Source organism: Phaseolus vulgaris, chromosome 3, assembly GCF_000499845.2.
Source record: "Phaseolus vulgaris cultivar G19833 chromosome 3, P. vulgaris v2.0, whole genome shotgun sequence".
Classification (NCBI taxonomy): Eukaryota; Viridiplantae; Streptophyta; class Magnoliopsida; order Fabales; family Fabaceae; genus Phaseolus; species Phaseolus vulgaris.
The window spans coordinates 38,939,720-38,954,840 of NC_023757.2; the positions used below are offsets into that span (position 1 = coordinate 38,939,720).

At 29.3% G+C, this 15,121-nt stretch overlaps 2 long non-coding RNA genes across 2 annotated transcripts; one reads left to right on the plus strand and one right to left on the minus strand.

The window, feature by feature from the left end:
• The first annotated feature begins 3,124 nt into the window (after positions 1–3,124).
• LOC137807564 (uncharacterized) lies at positions 3,125–5,806 on the plus strand. The gene is made up of 2 exons (XR_011080553.1): positions 3,125–5,384; positions 5,522–5,806. It is a non-coding gene; the product is annotated as an uncharacterized lncRNA (long non-coding RNA).
• A 4,187-nt stretch (positions 5,807–9,993) lies between these two features.
• On the minus strand, positions 9,994–12,105 carry LOC137807563 (uncharacterized). The gene is made up of 2 exons (XR_011080552.1): positions 10,760–12,105; positions 9,994–10,529 (listed from the first exon to the last, which is right to left on the minus strand). It is a non-coding gene; the product is annotated as an uncharacterized lncRNA (long non-coding RNA).
• Between the last annotated feature and the right edge of the window lie 3,016 nt (positions 12,106–15,121).

Genomic DNA, 15,121 nt, shown 5'->3' on the forward strand with positions numbered 1-15,121 from the left:
ACATGATCATGATGTGATCATAATATCTTATGTTATCCGATTCTCATATTTTATGTTATGATGCCACAATAATGCAACTAAATCAACTACATTTTATTTTATGCTTCTCCAAAAATTACACAAACACCAGAATTAACTATGTATAATCACTAAATGATAACCCTGAACCTCAACTTAGTATAAAATTATTTAACACGGTTATTACAAACTTGTACATTTTCTCAAATGTGGTTTCATAACAACTATTTGTAAATTTTAAATAATATGAATTATCATATTAGCACGAATGTATACCTGCAACCTTAGGTACTTCGATTAAAATAGCAATTTACCCTGTCAACTAGAAGTCCACTACTAGATTCAAAATTCAATGATATCACCATGTCATGTAAATAACAAAACAAATTATGTATGCTTCTTTATATACAATTTACTCTGGGAAGGTGATAGAAATACGTTTAATGTTTTTTTTTCTTCACTTTGACAAAGTTTGACTTCTTGAAAACTATAAATGTATTGAAAACAAACAAGGCTAATAAGAATGGGAATTTTTATGCAAAAGTTTTTTTTTTCTTTTGTTGTCTAATCAAACAAGAGAAAAAAAATCAAAAAAAAGAGAGAAAATAAACTAACGTTTTACTTATCGTTTTGAAAAAAAATAATTCTTGAAATTTGTTGGTCTTTAAGATATATTTACAAGTGTTTATCCTTTTAATTTTAAGAGGTAGTTTTTAGAATAATTTAGCAAAGTGCTTGAAGATTTCTTAATGTTCCAATTAATTTATTCATTTGTCGAGAAAAGTTGATAGATGTACATCTTTTGTTTATTAGTTTTTTAAAGTTTTGTTTTAAAAATAATTTTCAAAACGCTAAATAGATTTTTGGACGAAACATTGTTTCTTCAGTAGTGTGAAATTATTTGAAATTGAAAAAAAAAAACATTTTTTAGGAGAAACAAATTATAGCCCATCATTTACCTTCAATTTATTTTCCCTTCTCTCCCTTGTTTTAGTTATTTCTTTCATTACTAATTTTTTACCATTATACAATATTTCTCTACCTTCAAGCACATCAATAAGAATTCGAAACCTTTTAATCTTTTACAAAATGATGCTTTTATTTTTTTGTGTGCTAAATGATAATTTTAATTTCGGTGTAAGGATTAGAAAATATGTTTACAAAACTGAAAGAGTGGTTATTTTAGGCCAGTTTAGATTTTCAAAATTGAGATATAAAACATATATTTACATTTTCTTCTTACATAGGCTAAAATAAAGTAAGAATTTCTTAAAATGGTTTTTTACTTAGTTTTATCTTTATGTTCACTCTTATATAATAAAATAATAATTAAACCCATACATTTTACTTCTACTTTTACAATAAGGTTTTCCTCAAAAAAATAATATACTTGTTATTTGCTTATCGTCTAAAGAAATTTACGTTTTTCTAGAACTTTTAAGTTATTTATTCCTTTTTGGAATAAAAGAAAATCATTTAAAAAAAATAAAATATATATATATATATATATATTAGTAATTATTGCTTCAAAATTGTTAACCAAAATATTATTTTAATATTGTAATTTTTTTTCACTAAAAATCAATAAAATTATTTCCTTTTATATAGTATAGCTTTAATATAAAATTTAAAATAATTTTCATGATGACCGAAATTATCCAAGAAATTTTCATACACTCGTGTGTATATTTATTATTTCTTGTTTTTAAATTTTCAAATAATATTAATTATTATTTTCTCGCGATTACACCCTTAGAAAAAGAAAATTAAGAGGATAAATGATGAAAAAATTAATCAATAAAATAGATGGATGGTCATATGGAATAAGATGATAATATTTTTTTAAAAGTCAAAACAATAAAAGTGATAGATGATATTAAATGAACAAGGAATATGTTAGTGTAGATTCTTATTAGAAGAACGTGTTTTAGTTTAATTTATTAATAACTATTTTTTGGTGTGTTTTTTTAAACTAATTATTATAAATACCAACAAATTTCATTATATATGGTAATTTATTATTAGACGATAATGTAAAAACTCTTTACACCATACATTATTTACTCATAAACTAATTAGTTAAAACTACGTATAAAATAATTTAGCATCGCTGATTTTCTAAATTTATTATAGAACTTTCCCAGGGTTTGGAAGGTAATCAAAAAGATGTTTTTTTTTTTTTACAAAAATCACTTTTAGAAATTATTGAAGCTTACTCATTGCACTTCTTCCGTTCATGTTACCTATTATTAAACTTTTTCTTCTATATTTTCACTTCGTGTATATAATTTTATCTAGTTTATTATTTCTTGTTTATAGTTTTCTTTCCTTTATAGTTTTGTCCTTGCCAAAAACTAGTTTTATTTTTATGTATATATTTTGATTTATTTATGATCGGTCCTTACATTGTTTAGTTGTTGAGAAATTGGAAAGGATCCATGTGTTATGAATTGAGGAGAGGTTTGAGATAATAAAAATGCGAAAAATAATTAAGTAGGTGAATTAATGGTGGACAGAGTTTAGACATATTAATTTTTTGATGCATCTCAAGTAGGAAAAGTGCAGATAAAAGTGGGCGCATTTTTAAATTTGAGCCAACATTTGGCATTAAAAACTCAACCACTTTGTAGTGTAGTACACCTTGATTTGTGTAAGTAGCTAGTTGTAGATGTGTAGCGCATAGCTGGAATAGCTCCAGGATTTATACTCATACAAGTGTAAAAATAGAAAGCTCCTCTATAAGGAAACAATCTTTAAGCTCTTCATCTTTTCATCCCTCTTCTCTTCTCTGCTTAAACACTTGAACATTAATCACCTCATTATAAAAACATCTGCATTACAGCAAAATGATTGATTATGAGCTACAATTCTGAGTGTGTAAGGCTCTTTCTTTATTTATTTATTTTCAAATGGAAGCAGAAACAAACTAATAGCCATACAAAGATTGGGGACCATAAACAACCCATACTTTAAATCTACACAAAATAAAAAAAGAGATCCTGCTCACATGGTGGCATGTGAGGGGGGGAATGGGAAGGTTTTTCAAATCACAAACTCTTTTTTTTTTTTTTTTTTTTTTTCGTTATTTCTTTTGTTGCTTAAAATCTCATTTGCCTGTCAATTACATTTCTTTTCTTGATTTGTCTTTTTTGGAAAGATTATTGTTCTTTACCCATCTGACGTGTTTGTATGTGACCCACTGCGCACTCACCGGGAAAGTAAGCCATTTTGAGGGTAAATTGCACCTTTGTAAGTGAAGTGAACCCTACTCTCACCCCTCCAACTCTCCCCCCTCTCTCTTTCATACCCTCCTCTCCTCTCTATAAAGCTGGTAGATTCATATTATAAATGGTAGAGTGGTCCACGATAACTTTGTATGGGCATGGTTATTTCTCACTTCTCACTTCTCACTCACTCACTTCTCACCCTCCTTTACTTTCCTTTGCTAAATCCTCCTACCTTCCCTATATCTCCACTACCCCCCACCCTTTTTCTCATTATAACTTTTGCTGCTTCCACCACTACTCAACTCATCGCCTACATGGGGTGTGAGATCTCACCATGCTTTTCCTCTCTCAAGTCCTGGTCATGCTTTTCCACAGCTTTCTTGAACTTCTTCTGCATCTTATATCTCTCCGCCTCCAGGATTTTAAGCCCTAGAAGCTCAAGAAAGCTGTGGGAGAATATGGCAATTCAGGCCTTTCCTTTCGTAATTCTCCCCTCTTCCCAGATTCAAAGGACAAGGTGAACCCATCTCCCTCTTCAATTCTCTCATCCTTATCGTTTCATCCACGGTAACTCTCACAACCACTCTCTTTCTTCTTAATTATGTTCTACCCAGGGTGTATGTCATTTTTATCTGATCTCTTTCTCCGCACCACTTTTCACTCTCATCTGCTTAATACTCTCTTAATCTACACATTTTATAGCTTTCTTATGTGTAATATTCACTTTACCTGCTTTTATACATACTTCTGTAACTTGATCCGCTCAAATTGTTTTCTCGCTGTTCAATTTCTTTTACTGAAAGAATCGGAAAATGCTCACTTTATCCGAATTTACCGCTCCTGTTTTCTGTGACAAAATGGGTAGCTTCTTTTTCTCTTGGGTCATGGATGAACAATGACAATGTGGGGTTTCTTTAATTACCCTCGGATGATAGGGTTGAAAAGCAAAAAATTATATATATTTTAAATCTGATGCTGCTACACGTTTGAGCCATGCAAGGTGAGGGGCAGTAGAAAATTAAAATTTTTAGATAAAATGAAAAGAAGAAAAAATTAATGTTTCCTAGTTGTCTGTGGAATTAGGTGAAGTTTCTGATTAACTAATTTACCTCTAAAAATCTGATTCATTCAATCAAATGGTGAAAAAAAAAGGTAATGGTTGCAGAGAAGATTCCCCACCTTTCCTTTTATCATTAATGATGATAGTTCTTCCTGTTGCCCTTTTAGTTTAGTGAATCCACATCTTCTCCTACATTTCTGTGAAAAAGGTTAACCTTTGTCACTACGTGACATCATTTTTTTAACCACTCCTCTCTCCTGACATCATTTGGCCTATTGATTTCCAATCCCCTCTCTTTCTCTCTCTCTCTCTATCGTTTTCTCTTTCACCCTCCTCTGGCTGGCTGTCTCTTTCTCTCTACAAACCCAAGTTGGTGCTGAAATCTTGGGTAATTTATTAATTTAATTAAACCAAATTTATCCCAGTTACAGTTTTACAAGCTCACATGACATGGTCACAAAACTTTGTCTAGATCGCTGTCTATGTTGCAGACTGCATTTTTGCAAAGAGCTAAAGCGACCCAATTTAGCATACGAATCTGAAAATCAATTGAATTTTCACCCAAATAAGCTTATGGGCATGGCAGAATCTAGGTGTGTAATTGTTAGCCTAGAGAGAGGAATTAATTATAGTATTGCTATTGTGTAAGATAAAACGGAGAACCTGTACCAAATATAAGGCACATGTTTTCATACACTTGGAACGTTTAGCTTAAGGGAATGCCACAAGTTGTGCACAGAAGTAGGACCACCAAAAATCAGATTAATTCAGAGAAACACGGACGCATGGCCTTTCTGTGCATCTTTGTATAAAATGGATATCATACGTATATTCATCATCAAGAGTTACCTATTTCTCTCTATATTTGCTCCGTTTTCTTTTTATTTTTTCACTGCGTTCAGGGAAATAGTGAAAATTTTGAACACGGGAACACGAAACCCATTGAGTATACCATGATACAGATTTGTGAATTGTGACACGACATCGTGTGTGAGTTAGCAGAGACACAGCTACAACTGATCATGGATGCACAGTGAAGCCTTCAATGACATGAACTGAATCCCCAGTTAAATTTCCTAGTACGGAATTATTCGTGTTTTTAGAGGCTACTATTTTATATATATATATATATATATATATATATATATATATATATATTAGAAGGAAGAAAGATAGATGTGGTATTTTACTTTATTTATTTTTCTTATGTATGAAGGTAAACAGGAACGTGTCAGTTGCCATGCAGTGTAACTTGTTACTCGTTGTTTCGGTGCTGCTACAAGTTCTTAATATGTTAACCTAAATTCCACTTAAGAAAATTTAAATTATTAGCAATGGCATTGGGCCTCTAGCTTTGATGGCAAGGTTTCCCCACCATTTCCCACCTCAACAAAGGTATATATGGGAATGTTCGGATTCATGCACCTAACAAAATATTATTGTAATTAAAAGCCCAAAAAAATGGTTTTCCCTTTTGCTGTTCAACAAAAATATCTGTTTACCCAATGATTTGTCGTTTATGAGAAATTAGAAAGACATTCTGCTAGGCACAAACATTTTTTAAACACCACAGATTCTCTTTTTTTCAACAATAAAGAACTTCACATGCTTATTCATCGTATTCTCTCACTTAAAGCTTGCATATATAGGTTATCTTATTCCACTCACACAAACAAAGAACAAAATATGTTAGATTTTGAATTTTAATTTTTTTATCATCACATGACCAATGTGCTTACACACAAATTATCTCTATCTTTATTCAATTGTCTCAGCCAGAACCTTTTCTTACTATACGAAACAATTAGGATTTGCCACCTGTTTAATTTTTACTTTATTAATACCACATTACTCAACAAATTTAAGAATAATGTTATAAAACTAATCTCATTATTTTTTGTACATTTGAAATTTCACCCTACTTATTCAAAGCTCTTCTAATTTTGTTTACATTCTATATTTGTGCTGTGTTTACATTGTTATCAATGGGTGTAAGAATTTTATGATTTGTATTTGGTGTGACTGTAGTACTTTATTCATTGTGTAGATAGTGTGTTGTTAGATTTGGAGCTAGAAAGTGTTGCGATGGAGAATGGGAGACGGATTTTGAAAATTTTGTATAAAGATTGGAATATTCTAAATTTATTTAATTTATTTATTGTTAAGAAAAAAATTAAAATAAATTTATTGAAAAACATTATTTTTTTAAAGGAAAATAGGAAGTGGGAGTACAAATTTTTATAAAATTAATTGGCACTCACAAAACTTCCCCTCCCCTCCATCTCAAAATGGCATTTAATGAGGAAAGAAGAGATCTCTTGCTTATTTTTTTTTCATTCTAACTTTTTAAAAATTAATGCCAAATATTAAAAAAGATAAACATCTATGGCAACAATAATAAAGTAGAATTTTATTTTCGGGTCAAAATGAATTTTTTAAATTAGTGTTGGAATTTTCTTCAAATTCTCTTCCACTTATTCAAATAAAGAACGAGAAATTGTTTCACTTGTTACCTTTTTATTATTCATTCAAAATTCATATTAAATATCGACTCTATTTTTCATTCATTTTTATAATTTTTTTCTCAAAGATCTTTTCTCTCTTTTTTCACTTTCATTCTAAGCAAACATATATAATGAAAGGTTTCTTTAGAAATTTAGAGAGATTTAACTTAATTGTCGCATTCAATTCAGAGTTAACGTATTGTTAAAGAAATAGAAAGAAAGAGAACCGTTTCACTCACGAAGAAAATTATTAAATATTCAGTTCATACGGTTACAATTATTTATCAACTCCTATGCCATAATTTTGAATTTTTATCTTTGAATGGAAATTCTTTTACAAATTATTCCCTAGATTAACGTTTTTTTCAAGTTATTGTTAATATCATTCAGCAATTAATTTTATCCTACCTAATTAGCTTATAAAACTGAGCATTTATTTTATTTATTTATTTCAATTCAATATGATTAATTTGATTTCAATTTTAATTTAATTTAAGAACTAGTCCAAAATTTCTTTCTCAAAACACTTTTTTATTTTTATTTTTTACATATATTCAATTTTTTAAACGTCTTATATTTTACAATCTACCTATTCATATCTTTTAAAATTAAATGTTAACAAAAAAATATTAATAATAACCGTGTCATTGCACCCGAGAAATGCTTATTTTATTTACATGAGTAAACTTATATATTAAAAAGATAATTTAATTTAATTTCTATTTATAACAGAATTATATATATTACATATATTTATTACAATTTTAAATATATCAGAACAAGAAAATTATTAAATAGAAATTAATATTAAAGACTAAAAATAATCAGTCACATTAAATTATATATTATTTTGTAAATTAAAAAATTATTAGTATCTAAAATAATTTTTATTATTAATAAAAAAAATTAATTTTTAAATTACTATATAATGAATTACCAAGATTTTAGCTCCACAGTGTTATTATTTAAATTGGGAATTAAATGAAGGAATATGTGTTTGTAAAAATTCTTCTCTTTTCTCTTCCTTTTGATCTTACCTAGAGAATCGAATCAAAAGAAAATGTCTGGTAGCAAACGGCAGCATTCAAAGTTACATCATATTTTTTAATCAATAAAATAATTTGAAATTGGAATATTCATGAGGAGACGGATTTAGCATACCAAAAGGCAACACATCCTTAGGATCCGTACATGTTTTGGAATAGAATTTAAGGGGAAAATGGTAGGTTATAGATAAACTCGATCAGTTATTCATAAAATAAATTCATACAATATTTCAATACATTTTTTTTTTATATAAATTCTCTATCAAATCAATCATCTTATTCCATACTCGTTTCTTTTTCTCTCACCACTTTCCAAATAGTTTTTGCACCAATACAATATTCTGAACCAAAAAAACAATTGTACGTAATTCTGTACCCCAATGAACATCAAGGTGCTATAATGGAAGAGGAAGGTAAGATGTTTACATGGTTGAATTTGAAGTGCAAGAGTAGGTAGTTGCAATTAAGCAGGGTAAAGTGTGATGAGAATGAATGAATATCCATTGTAGTAATTGGAGGAAGAGTTGTAGAGGAAATGAAATGGACATATCCAGTGATAAGTAACCCTATCTAGAACCAAGAAAGAGCATGGTGCATTGAATATTTGTTGTGTGTGTGTGTTTATCCATTGTGAGCCTCATGTTCATTAGAGGATAAAACGGGTTGCAATCAAGTATGTAGGATTGTCATATTAAGCATAATGTCGGCAGGATCCGTTAGAATTGGCTCTGTATTCACATTACACGCCCCGTGAAAGAAGATTGAAAAAAGTAGTATTATTTACAGTGACATGAATAAACAAGTGATGAAATGGCAACAATAACAATACATGCCCACCATCCATGGTAGGGTATGCCATTGACGTAAGTAACTGTAACTTGGTGATGAGCCACCCATACAAAAAATAGAGGACGCCCAATGAAAATAATAACACTTTCCCCCTTTCTGATGTGAAAGTGCCAAAATAACAATAAAAGGAAACTATGTTGACCCGTGATGGGAAATTATAAATCGTACACATGGACTGAACAATCATCATCATTATATACACAACTATAAGTTTCAACTTGGGTTTTATGTCTCACCCTCTATCTGCATTTAACCTCACATGCCAATTAATTTCTTACATTCTTTTCTTTCTATTCGTATCCCAGAGATAATAATGGAAAAGACTGCAAAATTAATGAGCATGGAAGGAAGATTAATTAACTGTGACTGCATACACAGATTAAAAAGCAGAAAAAGTGTATATTGAATACACTTAATAAATACTGTAAACATGTAGACATTCTTGCATCTGTTTTCAAATCCCTGAAAAGGAAATCTTGGCAAGAAAAAGGAATTCATCATAACATTATATTGGGGAGGTTATAATCCAAATAAGGACTTGTTCTATATAGCTGGATGAAGGCAACGTGATAAGCTAAAAGCTCATCAAGGGTTATAATATTTTAAATAATTTAAAAATGTGATAGTTGTTAGCCACAAGACAAAAGTGGCACTGCTAAGACAGCAAGATCAAGAGAATTGTCTATTAGTTTATTGCCTCTCCATTGTTTAACTCTTTTCACCAATCTTCCACTCTTGCACATCGCGGAACACAATGAAATCTAACTTTTTCAGTTTAATATTTCTCTAAAGTAAAAACTAGCTAGTGAAACATAAATAAATCAGACAAAGAAATCCCACAATCCACATCATTTGACTACCATACATCAGATCCATGACAATGGATTAAATTAATGGTAATAATAGCAAGGATAACCATGAGTGAAAAGGCATATTTTAAGAACAGTATAGATCCAAACAAGCAAAAGCAGGACATCATGTTCAATCAGTTTAAAGTTATTTATCATCCGCTTAAAAAAACAAAACAAACAAACAAAGCCTTAGAATGAGGAACAAGTTAGAATATATATGTTAGATTAGTGGGTTACAGTAGGATTAGGATATAGATTTTACAAATAAAGTGGCATGCTCATACGACTTTTACACTGTCTTTTGGAAAAGGGAAAAAAAATGGACTTGTTTATTGGACGGAGTCATAGTGCTCGTGAATGCACCAACTAAAAGTCCAAGTAAAGTTGATGGCGCTGAAGCTCACCATTTTGTCGGATTTAATAGTGAGACACAAAATGAAGGGGAAAAAAATCACATGTGGAAAATTGATATTAATATCGGGATCGGCCACTTCTTTTTCTAGGCCATGCAAGATCGATTGCTTTATCTATAACTTGAAATTACTTTTACCGTTTCTAATTTCAAAATCTTTCGGGAGAAACAAAAGGGGTCTCATTCGAACTGATTCTCAGTACTGGGAAGCAAGATAAAGAAAGAAACAGTACTCGCAGGTGGTCTAAAATTCCCATTTCCCGCAGCATGGCTGTCCCTAACTTAATTGGGAAAAAGGAAAACCCTAGTCTCCTTCACAAGCTGCTTCTGCATTGGTTTTAGGTAGCCATGTTCGTTCTATAGCAAGAATCACCATAATACAGTGGTGGAGGTTAATTCTTGAGAATTCTATAGTTAATCTTTTCCATAAAAGCTTCATCTAACCTCTTGCTAGGGTCACCAACCAATGGCTTTAAAGCATTCATAAGTTGTTGGAAGTTCCATACGAGAGATAAAGGCAGTATGGTCACCTCTCTGTGGTCCATTGTCTAACAATCTGTAACTGAAAATGTTCCTTCTAGTTAGTCCCGTGCACCCAAAACAAAAAATGTTTGTTGTGACTTGGGAGATATTTTTTTAAAAAGAATATCTTGATCTAGCAAGCTAGGATGAATCTAGATATATACTCCCTTTTTATTTTTGTTAGTCAAGATAAGAACAGTATAATTGTTCCTAGCTTGCCATAATATATAATACAAGTAACAATAATCATGATTAATTAATACATACTACCTTGTGCTTATGCTGAATCTGCAGCCTGGAATATATATTAAATTACTCCACCATCTGTGACTTTGCCGACTAAAACAGTACAATCACAGATCAAAGGTTTAATGAATTGAGTGAGACATGTTCTATAGAGAAACCTCAATGATGGCCATTCATCCACTGAAACTTTTGCCTGCATTGGAGGCTACACGATAGACCGTTTCAAAACAAAAGAAAAAGGCTAATAAGGTGAGTGAGTGAGTGAGTGAGTTCAAGACAAAAGAACACAAGCAGCTAACAAGCTGAAATTATAATTATTATATTCACCAGAGACAGCACTGTAGCTAGCTACAACACGAAAACTATATTTTCAAATCAAACGGCTATGCCTGTGCGATGCATCCTCACAAATCACTAATGTTTGATGTACAAATTAACCACCACCATCACCCATTAGATTTTGCTATTCCTCACGTTCAAGCCTGGGATTGCTCCACGAAGTTAATTAAGAGGAAATTAGATAGGGGCATGAATTTAAGGCACACAAATATAACGGACTTGGAACAAATTAATCAGTATAAGATCTGGGGACAAAGCCTGCATAGTGATTCCGCATCTATGAAAATCGATAGCTGAAATTCCCTTGATTTTGGATCGATCGAATCAGTACCTGATCGGTTTAATTCCGGGAGAAGAAGCCGAATTGTTGCGGAAGCATCTGAGAATTCTGATCACATAACAGAGTTATACAACGGAAAAGTCAATGCTTTAAATCTGAAAAGGATTTCAATCAAGTCAAATCACAAGAAAAAGGAAAAATGAATACATCACAATAATTTCATCCCTATGTATATACATATATTATATATAATATATAACTTGACAGAAAGCTTCAGAGAAGAATCTGGAGTTTGAGATAAGGTAGTTGGTTGTTGACCCTATCTGTATCTTCCCACAGCTTTATTGAACCGCAAAACAAGGTGTGGGAGCAAGAGTGCCATGGCATGCATGCAAAGGAACTCTATGGATGCAGTTCAAGAAAGCTGTGGAAGAATACAAAGAGGGCCATGATACTGAAGAGTGAAGATGCCCCCAGAAGCCCGTGTGTAAAGGGTTTTTGAAGAAAAAAAAATGGAAGAAGGCTCATAACATAATCAGAACCCTAATGAAGAGGGAGAGAGAGAGGGGTCCAGAATAGCATAGGAGAGGCTAAGCTAAGAGAGAGAAAAGATGTAGGTGTAGGGGAAGAGATGGTGTGGTATTTATAGGAGAATTTAGGAGTTTTTATGAAGTTTTTTATTTTAATTTAATTTAGTTTTTCCATCAATCCCTAGAAGAATATCTGGCCCAAGAGACTACACATTACTGAACCCCGCCTTTCTCGAACCCTAATTAAAAAGCTGACTAATTTGATCCAATTGGAGATTAGACCCCTAAAATATAATAATTACAATCAACAAACCCCTGTAAAGCTTTCCTTTTAGTGGCCTAAAATGCCATTTAATATTTATGCGGCTATGATGCACCTTTCCGGATCTAACGGTGGTTGTTACATTTATGGGGGGCACACCTTGGGCCCACCTCTAGATCTGTCCAGTTTATCCCAACTCCACGCGCTCCTCCTCCTCGCTAACATAAGTCGCCCAAATAAATACTTTAATTAACTAAATCAATTCGTGATTAACGGACAAAACAACGTATAAAATCAAACCACCCTTCCCAAAGCTGTCATCTTAATATCTTAATAATCAATAATCCAAACCATTTTCCAACATTTAATAATCTAATCACACTTTCCTGTAATTAAATTACTATTAAACACTATTTCAAGATTTGTGAACCATGCAACTATAATGAGTTCTTTCAACTACAAAGGAGTTCTTTCACCCAACCCAACGCTCATAAATAACAAAGTAATAGCCAAATAATAAAACTATCTACTGTTATGGTTATGTTTCATACGTTATTGCTTCTAGTTTTTTTTATTACTTTGGAAAGTTTGTGCCATTCTACTAATTAATGGCATTTGACAAAACACGTTTCTTTTAGTAATTTCTAGAATTTTTCAATATATTAACTTTTACTTTTTTTATGTTTAAACTTGAATATGTTTTTAATCCTTGTAAATTAAATGCATTTTAGTTTTCATTTCTGTAAAAATGGTAATATTTATTTATAATACTATTTAAGAGGGGTTTTAAAAGGACAATTATACTTCAAATGTTCAACTGTTCGTTTAAATGATACTCTTCTATTTTCAAATTTTAAGTCATTCTTTAAGTGTCACTTGAGTTGCAACTTGACACTAAGAAGAGACATGCAAAAACAATAAGTTTTGCAGAAAACTTGAAACCAACCAAAATCCAATTTTAATTAATTCAACCATTTTAATAAAATTTAAAACTCAGTTTTGGACCCAGTTAAAATATAGATCTTAAAATTAACTATAAACACTCAATTTAACTTAATTAACCTATTACCATATATATATATATATATATATATATATATATATATATATATATATATATAATTGTCATTATATATAATTGTCCATCAAAATCTATTTCGGTACAAATATCATTAATTTGATAACAATAACAATGATACACAATCACCATTATACTAACAATATCAATGCACTAATCAATAAATCAGTTTCATTTTAAAATATACTTTTTTATCTAATAGTTACTTGCACTGCAAGTATTAGTTAGAAAAAATCAACACATAAGTTAATATAAACAAAAAATATCAAACTTTAATTATTGGTTAACGTTAAAAGAATAATATTTTTCAACTAACTAAATTATTAATAAATTTAAACTCTAACGGTGCGTTTGCTTCATAATAAATTTAAACTCTAACGGTACGTGTGCTGAGAAAGAGCAAGATTTCACAACAATCAATAAATAAAAAGGTAAAAAATGAGTAACATAAATTTGCATTTTACGAGAAATGTTATTTTTTAACATATTATACATTTTATTATATATTTGTTTATAATTTTTTATCATTAGACAGAAATAATTAGTTACTATATTAATTAAATTAGGAAAAATTAAAAATTATTAGTATTTAAATTAATTTTATTATAAATACTATCTATTTAATTAATATAATAATTAATTATTTTTACTTCTAAAATTGATTTTTATTTAATGATTTTTTAGTAATATATTAAATATATATTATATTTTTATATTAATAATTCATTAATATTTATATCTATATTATAATAAAATAAATATAATTAATCATATAATATAATATAGATAATAATTCTTATTATTAAAATAATAAAAATACCAAAAATATATAAAATAGTAATAAAAAATATATTAATAATAAATTTATAAAATAACAATAATAATAATTAATAAATTTTAAAAAATAATAAAAATTATATAATTTTAATCACATGTTATTTCATTCATAAATTTTCATACAATTTTATTTTACTTTCCATGAATTTACCTTAATCCGAATAATTTTACTTTTCTCACGTAAAATCTGTTGCTTAATCCAAACATAATAGAAAAAAAATTGAAATATTTTTAAGGTAATAAAACGATTTTATATATGTCATTTTTTATTGTTAAATAGGTAAAAATGAAGTTTGAATTTAAGAGAGAAATAAGAGGTTTAAAAAAAGTTAGAAAATAAATAAATAAGAAGACCAAGAATAAAGAAAAGAAACGGTGCGTGGACCAAAGGGGCCTATGAGTCTTAGAGGAACAAAAAACATATATAAATTTTAAAGAAGAAATAAGGAGATGAAAAATTAAAAAAAAAAAACAAAAAAGAAAAGGAAAAGTGTGCAAAGGCCTATGAGTCTTACACGAACTAAAAATATGTATAAATTTTTTTAAAAAAAAAGATAAAAGATAGAGAAAAAGAAAATAAAAAAAAAGGAAAAGTGCGGGCCAAAGGCCCATAATAAAGGATCTAAAATCGTATATAAATAAACCTTGTATTTCTTCATAAATTTTGTGCTTATCATATATTAACTTTTACTTTTACTCTTTTCTATTCATAACTTTTTAGTTTTTTACTAAACATTAAAAAAATTTACTGAATATGACAGTTATAGAAAATAAATTTACTGTTATTATTATTATTGTTATTATTTTTATAATTAATATTATATTATATATTCTTTTAATTATTATATTATTTACATTATTCATTTTACTATTTTATGATTAAATTTAAATAACTAACTATTGATATATTTTTTTTAATTTTCGTTATCTAAAAATACTTTTTGTACTACATGGTGTATCTAAACTTTACTTTTCCTTTATTTAACTGACTTTAGAAGTGTTGTGAATATGCACTTGGAGTTACAATAATCTATTAGATATAATAGCTTCTCTTATAAAA